The sequence below is a fragment of the Epinephelus fuscoguttatus genome, linkage group LG12 (assembly GCF_011397635.1).
Source record: "Epinephelus fuscoguttatus linkage group LG12, E.fuscoguttatus.final_Chr_v1".
NCBI lineage: Eukaryota > Metazoa > Chordata > Actinopteri > Perciformes > Serranidae > Epinephelus > Epinephelus fuscoguttatus.
Genome location: NC_064763.1, coordinates 38675900 through 38689412, shown reverse-complemented (window position 1 = coordinate 38689412; position 13513 = coordinate 38675900).

Sequence of the window (13513 nt, the reverse complement as noted above, 5' to 3'; positions counted from 1 at the left end):
ATAATAGACCAGAGCTGAACGTAAACACAGCCTGCCAGTTTTGCTAAACTTGAAAAGGAGCTGCGAGCGAAGGGAGAAGTGACTAAATAATAAATGAGAAAAAGATTCTTTTTTTCAGCTCAAGTTACATGGATGCTTCACAACTCAGAGAGTATGTATCCAGAACTATGACATTAGGGGTTGAAAAAGACACTCTGGTGAACATCGTGGGAGAAAATATCATATTGTGAAGCACTGTGTAACAAACCCACAGAGACCTCTTGGAATAAATGTGATTTAATGTAATCACAGTTTGCATAATGTCGTAATGGCTACTCTTCATCAATGACATTTAAGAGCTAAACCTCTTAAGTGTGGAATATTTCTTTCAGTCATTTCTTGTTATCAAATACCATCAAATCTTAATGAACTCTTGACTGAAAACTCGCGTTACCCTGGAAACTTATAATTTCAGGATTTGGGACCTATAGCTGGTGACTGTATAGAACCAGTATTGCATGGCAGTGTCTATGACATCACTCACTGGTTAATAAATTGACTTTTTTAAGTTGATAGAGTTGGTATGTATCGTATCATTCATCCATCCATCCATCCATCCATCCATCCATCCATTTTCGTAAGCCCCATAAGAAAATGTTGGCATTGCATGTTTCCACCAATCACAGATATGTTAGATTTTTACATTTCATATGTGTCATATTAATGTGTCAGAAGTGACGTACTGGTTACATATATGCATCTTATCTTACTATATAATGACAAAAACTCTGTCTGTGTGTGTCTGTTCCACATTTTTCTCCTCACTGACTTGGTCAATCCATGTGAAATTTGGCACAGTGGTAGAGGGTCATGGGAGGATGTGAATGAAGCAATATTACATCAACTGGCCAAAGGGGGGCGCTACAGCAACCGATTGAAATTGCAAACTTTGAATGGGCATATCTCATGCCCTGTATGTCGTAGAGACATGAAACTTTGCACAGAGATGCCTCTCCTCATGAGGAACACATTTGCCTCAAGAACCCATAACTTCCGGTTGTATAAATTTTCTGCTATTTTGAATTTTTTGAAAAACACTTCAAATGGATCTCTTCCTAGGAAGTTTGAGCGATCTGCATGAAACTGGGTGAACATAATCTAGGGACCAATATCTAAAGTTCCCTCTTGGCAAAAGTTGGAAAACTTACTAAAACTGAGCTTCTATAAGGCAATGAATATTGCGGAGGGCGTGGCTCATCACATAAAGGTGTATAACATCTCAAGGGTTTCACCCATCACCACACAACTTTGTAGGCATATGACCACACATAATCTGAGGGGACCCCTCCATTATTGACCCCATCAAACAAAATGGGGGCGCTAGAGAGCTCATTTCTTATCTAGGCCTAACCGCCATATGGATTTTTACTAAACTTGGTAGATATGTAGAACAGGACGCCTCAAGGTGACTGGAGAAATTTAACTCTAATTGGCAACTGGGTGGCGCTATAACAACAGAAAAATGCTTCAAAATGGCTAAAATGCGACCAATCGCTGTGGCTCCCCCTGTGGACCAATGTTTGGGGTTTTTTCTAATTTGTGGTATGACTAAGTCATGGTATGGTATGCTGTACATAATCACAGAAACTGTCAGTGTGTCATTCTGTCTGTCCCACGTTTTTCTACTCACTGACGTGGTCAATCTATGTGAAACTGCACATAGGCATTGAGGATTGGCATAGGTAGAAGGTGACAAAGCTACCAGTGGGTGTGGACTAGTATACAGTATGAGCTGATTTTGTCATCAGGAGAGGATGGTGGATAGAGTTAGATTAGGCAAGATGGCTGCCAAGCTGCAGACCACTGTTTTAGACCAACAAACAGCAACAATCTGCAACATAAGAACATATAATGTTACATATCCATGGTGTGCAAAAATGTACAGTGACAACATTTATATTGGTGGCTGGGTTGGTGTCAAGGTAAATGCATCTCCACCAGAAATCCAACGCTAAGTATCAAACACTCACTCCCTGTGGGCTTCAAAAGTAGCTTTGTGTACTTAAATCACCCTGCAGCAAAGTCCATTCATCCTCTGTCTGATACATGTGAGTTCTCATACAGTAAAAGCCACACTGTAAAGGGAAGTGGTTTGGTCAAACAAACAAACAAACAAAAAAATACTATTTAAAATTAGTTTAAGATCCAAAGGTTGCTGTTTTGCTTTCCCGAGTAAAGAAGAGGATAAAGAAGAAAGTAACATTTGTACATGATGGTAAGAAAGCCTTGCAGCCGTAGATTATGAAACCCGAAGACTGCAACACAATTAGGCCTCAGGGATAATGATGCATCATTGTGCTCCCTGCTCTGCATTTAAATACAGGCTGCTGTGGCAATATTGATGCTCTGTGTGTGTGTGTGTGTGTGTGTGTGTCTGCCTCCAGGCAAGGCCATGTAAAGAAGCAGAGATCAGAAAGGTCACAGAAGTCACATGTGAGTGTGGGTGGGATCTAGCTGGAGTTATTTGTCTGTTGTGTGTGTATACACAATAGTGATATAAAAATAATCAACAGTATCATAATTATACAAATACCCTGCAGCTAGTTAGCATCGAGTACTCTTTGTAAAAAGAAATAAAATCGCTGAGCTGAGACAATGTTTCCCCATATATGACCACCTAATATCATGACCTGTCTGTGACCACGACAAATGAGCAAACTCAATGTGGCGATTACCTCAGATGGTGACGTGGTTAAAAACTCAAGTAGGCATGGTGATGATGTTGACGTTTCTGTCATGCAGCTTTCACAAAACCAGAAGAAAACAGACACGATCAAAGGTGAAGAAGAAGGGTCATTTACACAAAGATGGCAACAAAAATGTCAAACTGGAAAGAAGACAAGATTAAGGAACCTCTACTGGCAAAAATTGAAGATGAACCATCAGACAAATTCAAGAAACAGCAATAGACATTGTTGTTTATGACCAAATTATGGAAGCTACGGAACTGGTGGTTTGTTCGTCTCATCTCTTGCCACCTGAACGCTCTACCCAGGTGGCACACTTGGCCTAAAGCAAACAGTTTTTCCAATAGGTGAGAATGCTTCTGACGCACACAATCCACTGTTGTGTCCCACATGTGAAAAAGGGAAACTCCAGACAATGTCCAGACATGATTCTTCAGACATTGTCCGGATTTCATTAGAGAAAACGAGTACAAACTCATCCCTGGCTTCTTGTGTTAGAAAGTCCTGTTTTACCTCATGAGATTTCAGGGTCTGGCACATGAAGGTCACCAGGTGACCTGTTGCAGACAGAGATGTATGCAGGATTGCTCCTCATGGCTTCTCCTCTGTCACTGCTTTTCTGGCTCATTACATCAACCCAGCTCTCCACCCACACATCATCACAGCTCACAGGCTGTCTGACAGAAGGACAACCGTGAAAGTCCCGATGTAAGAGCATGGAGCAAAAAGGGGATGGAGGGTTCATACAGGCGTGTGTGACAGAATGACAGCGTCTCACCTTCTCAGCTAAACTCACATGGAAATCAAATTCAGAGAAGTATGGTATGCGATTTGGAATCAATCCCAAAAGGTGAAGTAAAGAATGTGGACTCTCCCACTTAATTAGTTAAAAGCTCAGCCTGGTCTTGTTTGTATGCAATAATACAACTTACTCTCATGACCTTAATAGTAACTCTGACAGCTATCAGTTACAGCCACATTTAGTTTTTTGAAGCTAAGATAAAGTTTCATTAGTTTTGTCCATGGGAAGGTTAAGGTAGATTAGGAAGGTTTTGGCCAAGGTTTCACTTGTGTTGAAACCACTGTGCAAATAACTCATGTGTGATTAGTATCTTTCACATTGTTCTCTGTGTGTGAAAAATGTCACTGTCTCCTGGGATTTACATTTACATCCCAATAATCCATCCATCCATTTTAATCCACTTTCCGGGGCCAGGTCGCGGGGGCAGCAGGCCAAGCAAAGCACCCCAGATGTCCCTCTCCCCAACAAGTATTTCCAGCTCCTCCTGGGAGACCCCGAGGGATTCCCAGGCTAGATGAGATATACAGTATTATCCTCCAGTGTAATCCGGGTCTGCCCCGGGACCTCCTACCAGTGGGACGTGCCCAGCAGAAGGCACCCAGGAGGCATCCTGATGCCCAAACCACCTCAACTTTGACGCAAAGGAGCAGCAGCTCTACTCTGAGCTCTCTCCGGATGTCTGAGCTCCTTACCCTATCTCTAAGGGTGAGCCCAGCGGGTTCATGGGGGAAATTCATTTCGGCTGCTTGTATCCGCGATCTCATCTTTTAGATTATTATCCACAGCTCTTGACCATAGGTGAGGGTTGGGACATAGCTGGACCAGTAAATCAAAAGCTTTGCCTTCTGTCTCAACTCCCTCTTCACCACAACAGACAGGCACAGCGCCTGCATCACTGCATCATCCCAATCCCAATCCCAATAATCCCAATCCCAATCCCAATCCCAATAATCCCAATAATCTGTTAATGTATCTGTTTATGTTCTTTTTTAAAAAACTATGTTCAGTGTGAACGTTTCACATCTTGGCAGATACAGTCTTTAAAACAACAGTACTTCAAGACTGGATTCCCATCATATACAAAATTGCGATGACAGTTTCTAGTTTTGCTTACTTCATTTTTTAAAAAAGTTCCTGGTTGAGTCCAAACATTATATATTTCATATGTCTCCTTTAAATAACAGATCTTTTTGTGGTGCATGATGAGATGCTTTGTCTTTTCTAGTGCAAGAGGCAGCCTGTCATTGTATTTTACCTGCACCATCAACCTACCTCTTTTTACAAGTTCTGATTGAGTGGATGGGGAATTGAAACTTGTCCCACTCTCAACATCTATTACTTTTATTAAACTTTGATGAATTGACTTTTAACTTTTAATTGAAAAAAAAAAGAATGAATAGAGAAATTTGACACACACACACACACACACACACACACACACACACACACTACCTATCTAAATTATGATTACTACACACCAAGTTTTAAATTTAAAAACCTGCATCAAAGGCTCGGCTCAGCAGTGGCTGCAAAACTAGAATAATCAGTCATAAAGCATCTGGAATGAGCATTTAATTAATTAAATTGTCAGCTCAACATTAAGTTGTTGCTGATTGATGCACTCAGTCACTCCCTTTTAAAGCTGCTGCAGTTTACAAAAGTGGCACAAAGCTGACGACTCACAATGCAGAATTTTTAATAAAGCCGTTTACTGGCACCAGAGTTGCAGGTTTTGTTTTATGTGACAGTAATGGATGAGGGGACACACAGTAGCTGTGGGCAAATGCACCAGCAACTATGAACATGATGAAAACCATGTCGGGTCCAGGCAGAGGTTTAGGGCAGGTTTGAGAATGTTGCAGTGAATGAAACCAAACAAAGCAGAAAAAAATACCTTGTTGACAAGAGAGGTCACATGAGGTGAGAAAAGGTCATGTAGTCTGACTGACACCTCAGGTGTGTAAAAAAAAACAGCTGAATCAAAGAGTTATGTGCAAAATGACATGTCAGTTTGCAGAAGCATGAAATGTTGAAGTGGCTTAACTGCAGCAATGACTCATGCAGGGTTACACCCATTCACAAGAAAAGGGAAAAAGAAGAAAGTGGTGATATTGTGCATGCAAACAATTGGCACATTACATTGTACCTTTCATTTGTATCATATCACCATTTCTAACGTGATGAAGAGGGGATGGTGGATGGCTTGAGACCTGAAGATAAAATGTTTAGAGAGTACTGCTGTGTAACCCAGGGGCTTTTGTGCATGAATATAACCACACATTAATCACAGTGTTTTTCAAACAAAGACATGCAAAATGTCAACTTATCAACTATATAAGCATACAAATTTTACAAAGCTGTTGTTTTCAGTGTTACAAGTCCTACACTGTCCACCCATCATGAATACACTCACCTTAAAGCTGAAAGTCAGCACTTTAATATCACTTTCTATGAAGACCACATCTATAATGCATTATGTGGGCATTTATAGTAAATTACAATGCATTTATAATGCTCTATAACTACATTCATAAACACAAATAATGCTTCCTGGTGCACTATAAGAGTCATATAACATTATAGATGTGACTTAGGATGAATTATGAGTGTCAAGTGTCTTATGGATGCTCTTAAGTTATAGACTAGAGGTTGACTGTTGAAGCTTATGATACACTATGAATACCTATATGGGGTCTGCCCATTGGTCCGACATCCCATTGTTCCGACCATATTAAACCCATTGTTCCGAAGTCCTGTTGCTCCAAAATCATCATGATGCCCTGTGGTTAAGGTCTGGTTAGGTTTAGGCACAAAAACCACTTGGTTAGGGTCAGGAAAAGATCATGGTGTGGGTTAAAATGAAAAAGAAAGTGACAAACACATAAGCTGTGAGCCTGCTTCGCCTCAAGCCTTTCCCAGCTGACTCACAGCCGGTCGCGGCGCAGAAGACAGAAATACGCCCACCGGGAGCCGTTCAGCACTGTGGAGAGCTCCCCACACAACCTGGACCCCAGAGTTAATAACAGGAGGTTATGGTGTTTCACTCTCTCCTCTCTATGACACTTGTATCTCGACCAGTAGCCTACTTTTGTTGCATTGCTGATCCTCTATGGTACACAAATACAGTATAACCTGATATAATCACATATCGGAATAATGGGACGTCAGACTAATGAGAGGTCGGAACAATGAGAGATCGGAACAATGCTACGGCACCACCTATACTCACTTATACACACTTCAACAATCAGCTGTAGTAAGGACTCATAAGCCATGTTTCCATCAGCCTGTTTAGATGCGCATCCAGAAGTATCGCATTGGAAAATTATGATGGAAACACCAAAGTTCGAATTAAAATCCCGATCCGCACAAACTAAAATACGCTCGCTTTAGCCAGGTTTTGGTTGATTCGAAAAAATGTTGATTTGAAAATGGGGGATGGAAACAGTTATGTTTGAATTAAGTCTGATTAAGTCTGACATAGAGCACCTCTCTCCATGGTGATATCCACACTCCGGGTCGGGAAGGCGGTAATGCATTTACAAGCTGGTTGCCAAACACCAGAAAACGTAGAAGAAGAAGAATGCGAGACTTGTTTTGTTTCCGGTTCTGCAGAAAACTTGCAGGAGTTCGTAGATTTCACCAAAGTCCGTACATTTAATGCAAACACGCAGGATTCGTATTTCTTTTAATGCGAATTTTCCAGTGATTTGAATCACTTTTGGATGGAAACATAGCTAGTGACTGCATGCAGTGTCATAAGTTATCATTGTATGTGTTAAGTAAGCACTTATTGATGCATCTATAATAATACATGCTTCATCATAAAGTTTCATTGCTGGTGTTAAGTAAAGTGTGTTGCATTATCATGTATTTAAAAGAGTCTACGAGGCATCATAAGTGATTAATGTCTACCATACACTAGAATACTTTGAAAACACTTTGAAATGACTAAAGTCTGACACCCTCTCACATCTAAAGAAAATGTGCCATGAGCCAGAAAGGTTTTAGTCACAGAATAAGATTTTACAGACTGGGGATCTTGCAGAGTCACTATTTGCAAGATTGTTAGCTTCAAAATGGACAACATGTTCACCAAAATTGTTGCAGCCCTCGAAAGCTGCAGGGAGTATGCTATATGCTATAGCTAGCTTGCTACCTAGCCACCGTCCCCATCCGAAACAAGCTCAATATTGTAAGATAACGATAGCTACTTTAATGTTTGCTATTAGCCTACAAGGAAACTGTATGTCAACTGAAGTTCTTTAGCTTCACTCATAAAAGTGGTTACATGATGTGAATTCTTAAGCTAGTAGCCTAATCTTCAGTTAAAACATATGGTTAGCTTGTAGGTTAATAGCAAACATTCCAGTAGCCAGTGTTAGCTTGCAAATAGCCTCTACTGTGGTTAGCTTGCTAGCTATAGCCTAGCATATTTGCAGGGGATTTTGACGGCTGCAGCAAATATTATCCACTTTTTTCCTTCTTCACTCTATCACTCCGCTTGCTCCTCCTTTTCCACAGCCCAAGATATGACACAGTCGCTTCAGTGGCATTAAGCAGTTGGCATGTTCTGAGCCATCTGTTTTAAATAATATTGTTAATTATATTGAACTTCAATCAATAATAACACTTGATGTGTATTTTAGGCACAATTTATACATAGAATATTAAGTAATTGATTCCCACCCATTATTGTCTTCAGCTCATGATTCACACATTCAACTTGAATTAACATGAAATAATTCAGTATGATTTGCAGGTTTTTTGTGCTTACTCTATCAATAGGCTAGTAATACAATCAGTTGCACAGATTTTCTGTATTACATGGGATTTCAGCATTACAGTATGTTTTAATATGTTTTACTTCTTCTCTCATTAATTTCTACAAAATGTTGACAATACACCAACAGTAGATTAATTATATGTCAAATCTATCTTAGCTATTGTGATATAATAGTGAATCTCACATTCAATTTTTAAAAAACAATAATATGATTAAAAGTCATAAAATTATGTTTTTATACATGACAAGTGGTATCTGGTTTTAAGCTAGCACATGGAGTTAAGGCACAAAATGGTGGAAAATGTCAACTCTGTTAATCATTCAAAGAGTTGAACAATAACAGAGTTACTGACTAACAGAGTCAAATGTTCCCAATCACTTCTGAGCATTTTGCTTTAGTTTATACATTTATTATGGATTCTGGGTAATTTTATTGTAAAGGTTAGATTTGTGGCTTTCCAGGTCAAGAAAATGGAATAATTTTTGTTCTAGGTAGATGAAGATGAAGCTGTCAGCAGCAGAAATTTGACTAATTTTTCGAGGGAGTGAGGGTGCTGGTGTGGTGAAGCATGGGGTCCAAACCTCCTGAAGGGGCAGCAATAACCACCATGGGCTCTCTAGCCTAACTTGAATAGATTGGTTAGTATGTTTGCCTATGATCTGGGGAAGTTAAGTTCAACTCCTGGCTGTCCCTGAACTTACCACAATATGATCATCAGTCTAGAAATATTGAGAAAGCTATTTTATCCAGCTCAGTGTTGTTATTGTTCAAGTTCGTGAAATATTGAATGCAATTCAGATGTATTTGTTAGGATTAAAAATGTGTTTTTACTTTTAAAAATTGATGAATTTATATGATCCCATCAGACAAAAACATTTTGAAAGCAATTATCAGTAATGCAGGAGATTAATGTTCAAGTTCAAGAGACAGAGGTCATGAGAGATCAGCAATTCAGATGTATTAGTTAGGATTAAATGTTTTTACATTTAAAATGGTTTTAAACGTTTCAGCCAGGCAGGCAAATGTTACTATTTTTGGTATTTTTAGTATGGGTTGTCAACTCTGTTATTCATGTCAACTCTGTTACATCAATGTCAACTCTCTTTGTTTAAGGTTTTGTTTCAAAAACTGATCATTAAATATGTTGTACTGTTAACAAGTTGATCAGAAGCTGTGTTATAACTAACATTTTCACTATATGAAATTTCAAAGCATTTCATTTATTTTTAAAGCTGTATTTGGAGAAAATGCAAACCATCTTGGCTACTTTTCAGTTAAATGTGTTAATGTTTTTACTCCAGAAAAAAGAGTCTTTATCTTACAAGACTTTAAGTTGAATGAATGGATGTAAAGACAACAGTTCTTCTAGGGAAGACATGGCTTTAAATTGTATTACATTTGAGTGCTATATTTATTTGACCCAACTTGTCCGCAACAGAATTGACCAATTTTTCTGTTGGTACACTGATTTTCAGATTAAATAGTTTAAATCTTACAAGTTTAAGGTTAGCAAATACTGGAAATGTAACATTTAAAGTATGCTCTATGAGAATGAAAAAAGTTTAATGGAAAAATTCATTCTTAATTTTTGTTTTCTGTCTAAACTTGAAATGTACCCGCAATTCTGAAGTGGGCCGTGTATAGTTGAGTAGAGGTATTCATAATGCAATATACTGTAAGCCCCATCAGTCAACCTTTTATAATCGGCATCCATAAGATACTAGACACTTATAATTCATTTTAAGTCACATCTATAATGTTGTATGACTGTTAAAATAGTGCATCAGGAAGCATAAGTGTTTATGTGTGTAGTCACTAGCTATGTTTCCATCCAAAAGTGATTTGAATCATTGGGAAATGTGCATTAAAAGAAATACGAATCCTGTGTGTTTCCATTAAATGTACGGACTTTGGTGAAAACTACAAACTCGCGCGAGTTTTCCGCAGAACTGGAAACAAAACAAGTTTCGCATTCTTCTTCTACGTTTTCTGGCGGTTGGCAACCAGCTTGTAAATGCATTACCGCCTTCCCGACCCGGAGTGTGGATATCACCATGGAGAGAGGTGCGCTACGTCAGACTTAATTCGAATATAACTGTTTCCATCCCCCGTTTTGCGAATCAACATTTTTTCAAATCGACCAAAACCCGGCTAAAGTGAGCGTATTTTAGTTTGTGCGAATCAGGGGATTTTGATTTGAATTTTGGCGTTTCCATCATATTTTTCCGATGCCATACTTCTAGATGTGCATCTAAACAGGCTGATGGAAACATGGCTATAGACTACATTATACACTATAATTCACTATGAATGTCCTTATAATGCATTATAGATGTGCTCTTCATAGAAATCGTTACCATTTCATTTTAGAGAGTACAGTGGAAAACCAAACAAACAAAAATGTGTCTCTGTCATTTTTAGACAGTACACAATAGTCTGGCAGTTGTGCATCAGTTTTGTAAATGTGTCTCAGTTTGGTGTATATCAACTTTGATGTGAACAAAGACACTCCTCAAGCTCCTTTTTGTTCAATCAGTGATCTCTTTTTGTAAACCCTCAGAGTGTCTGCAGGGTTGCATTCAAACCAACCGCCACACAGGTGATTTCACTAATTAGTCCTCCGTTCATGATTAAAGGTGTGCTTATCAGTGAGATCACTAGCTGAAGACTTTTCCCATGCCAGCTCCTGCTCAGTGGTTCACAGTAGGCATGCAGCTGGTTGTACTGGTAACACACATTCTTCTTCACTTGTAAATTGCTCCACACTCAATCAAACCAACATGCTTCATCTGATAGTGCTATTACGTTATCTTGGCAGGCTTAAGAACAATTTGAATCCCTTCTGTTTGATTGTTTGTTTGTTTGTCTTAGTAAACACAGATACAGTCAGTGCTTGATATTAAACTTATGCTAACTGGACAGATTAGCAAATTTACATTTTTATCTTAATCTGTTTCTGTGATTCAGACTGAGACCTTACTTGTTCCTAGTTATTTGGTGTCACTTTTAAAACCTCCGGGGTGTCTTTGTGCTATGCATGCAATATTTTATATGTGTAATGGATAAATAATGTATAGAGGGGCACCTTGTCATGTCCCCTGTGAACCATACATGCATACATGTATAAATAGTCTTTGACAATGTAGGCCATTGCCTCCATAAGCTAACTGTCCACTATATGCTGCAGTGTCTAGTTTCTGGCTGTTTATTCTTAGTGGGTTCAGAACAAGTGACACTTTTGCACTACACAGTCACTTTATTCAGCATTATCTAAAATATCACTTAACTTTTAGCAACATAAAAATAAATATTCAGACAAGGATAGCGGCTTTATGTCTTTATATTTTCATCATATTTGTAGAAAAGCAGGGCTTTCAAAACTTGCATGATCTTATTAAAACTTGTAATGTATTCAATTTTCTCAATATGCAACGTGCAATCCATCATTAAAACAATGGGCCCTATAAAAAGTGCAGTCATTCATTGTGCTGTAGGAATAACGTTGCCGTGGAAATCTGATTGTCTCATCAGAATTCTTGGTGAATACCCAATCTGAAAAGAAGGGCCACATTAATCAAGTAGCAGAACCCAAATGAGATGTAAGGAGCCCTCCGCCCTCATTCCCTCTCATCTCTCCACACAAGTCCTCCTCATTCAGACTCCCTTTCAGCATGAATCTCAATACGAGTGTGACATTTGTTAACCCGAAAATTCCACCTGACCAGTTCAACTGAGCACACAAAAATTGTTTCATCCATTTATAAAATGTCAGATTCATAATTAAGGTAGCATCAGAGCTGGCGGGGGAGCTCACTTGTTCATTTCTCCAGCACTCCGCTCCCTTACTGTAGCTCTTCCTTGGAGATCTCTAGATCCTGCTGGTTCTGCAGGGAAATAAAAACTCTCCACTGTGTTTCAAGGTTTCCTCACAGTTAGCCTGATACCCTCTAAGGCCCAATTCATAGTTTCCACTTCTCCCATGTCTGCAAGAGCCTACACAAACTCATATATGGACTGTAAACATAACAAGCATCCCAACTGCGCATGCTACAAATACATACCATAATCTCTTGTTCCACATGCCAGTCAACTCAATGACACTGCGGTCCAGCCAGCAGCTGCTGCCGCACCATAGTGAAGGTATGTTTTACAGCCAAACAGTGTTTTCTTGGATTCAGTTACACCTGATGAGGGCAGTAGGAGGATGGGAAGATCACTTCCGAGCCCTCCAGTTTTTACTGCAGGGGGCTGATACGAACCCTCAGTTGTACTGTGAATGGAACCATGTGCGTGCCAGCTTGTCCGCACTTATCCATGGATAGTCAGTGCAGAACGTATGTCAACGTCTTAAGGACAGAGCTTTGATTCTCAGCCTAAAGCTAATCTGACCCCAACCACAACTGGTTGTAGTTTGTCTTAATTTCAACAGTGATATTGTTGGGATTAATTTCATTTTACATTTTCTTACCTCTATATCAGCTCATGTCCAATATTTGGGTCCACAGAAGACTTCCTTAGTCGGTTTGTGTGACTGGAGAGGCTCTTGCAACAGTACAGTTCACACAAACAGGACAGGTTGAATCCCTTGCAACTGCACGAGTCAACCTGAGCCAATATGCAACTGAGTCATTCAGACCACTGCAACTTTTCTCAGCAATGTCCTGAAACCGTTTCGTTGCGTCTGGAATCTTTGGTATGAACTGGCTTTTAGAAAAACACTCCCATGGGTCATATTAGAGGATTCAACGAACCAATGGCGTATGTGGTCAAATTAGTTTAGTATTATAGTGAAAAGAACTGTGGTGAAATTTTCAGAGTGATGTGAGGTGCAAGGAAGCAAGCAGATGGACAAAGAGCCGAGCGAACAATCATCCTTTTGGATTTGTTGAGTGTGAACATAGACGGAGTTGTCAGGAAGATTGTCATCTGACAATAGCTGCCTCAGTCCTGGTTTGTCATCTGTATCACTCTGTGTCTTTCCCTGTCTCAGAAACACACACACACACACACACACACACACACACACACACACACACTGCCACTCACTCACTGTCTGGCTCTGTGTGTGTAAATCTGTGAGTCCATCTGTCCAGTAGCATGGAGAAGAGGAAGAATTGTTGGTATCAGATTAGCAGTAATAATACATAGATGGCAAAGGCAGCATCATAGGCTTACAGAGGTTACATACTACATCACTC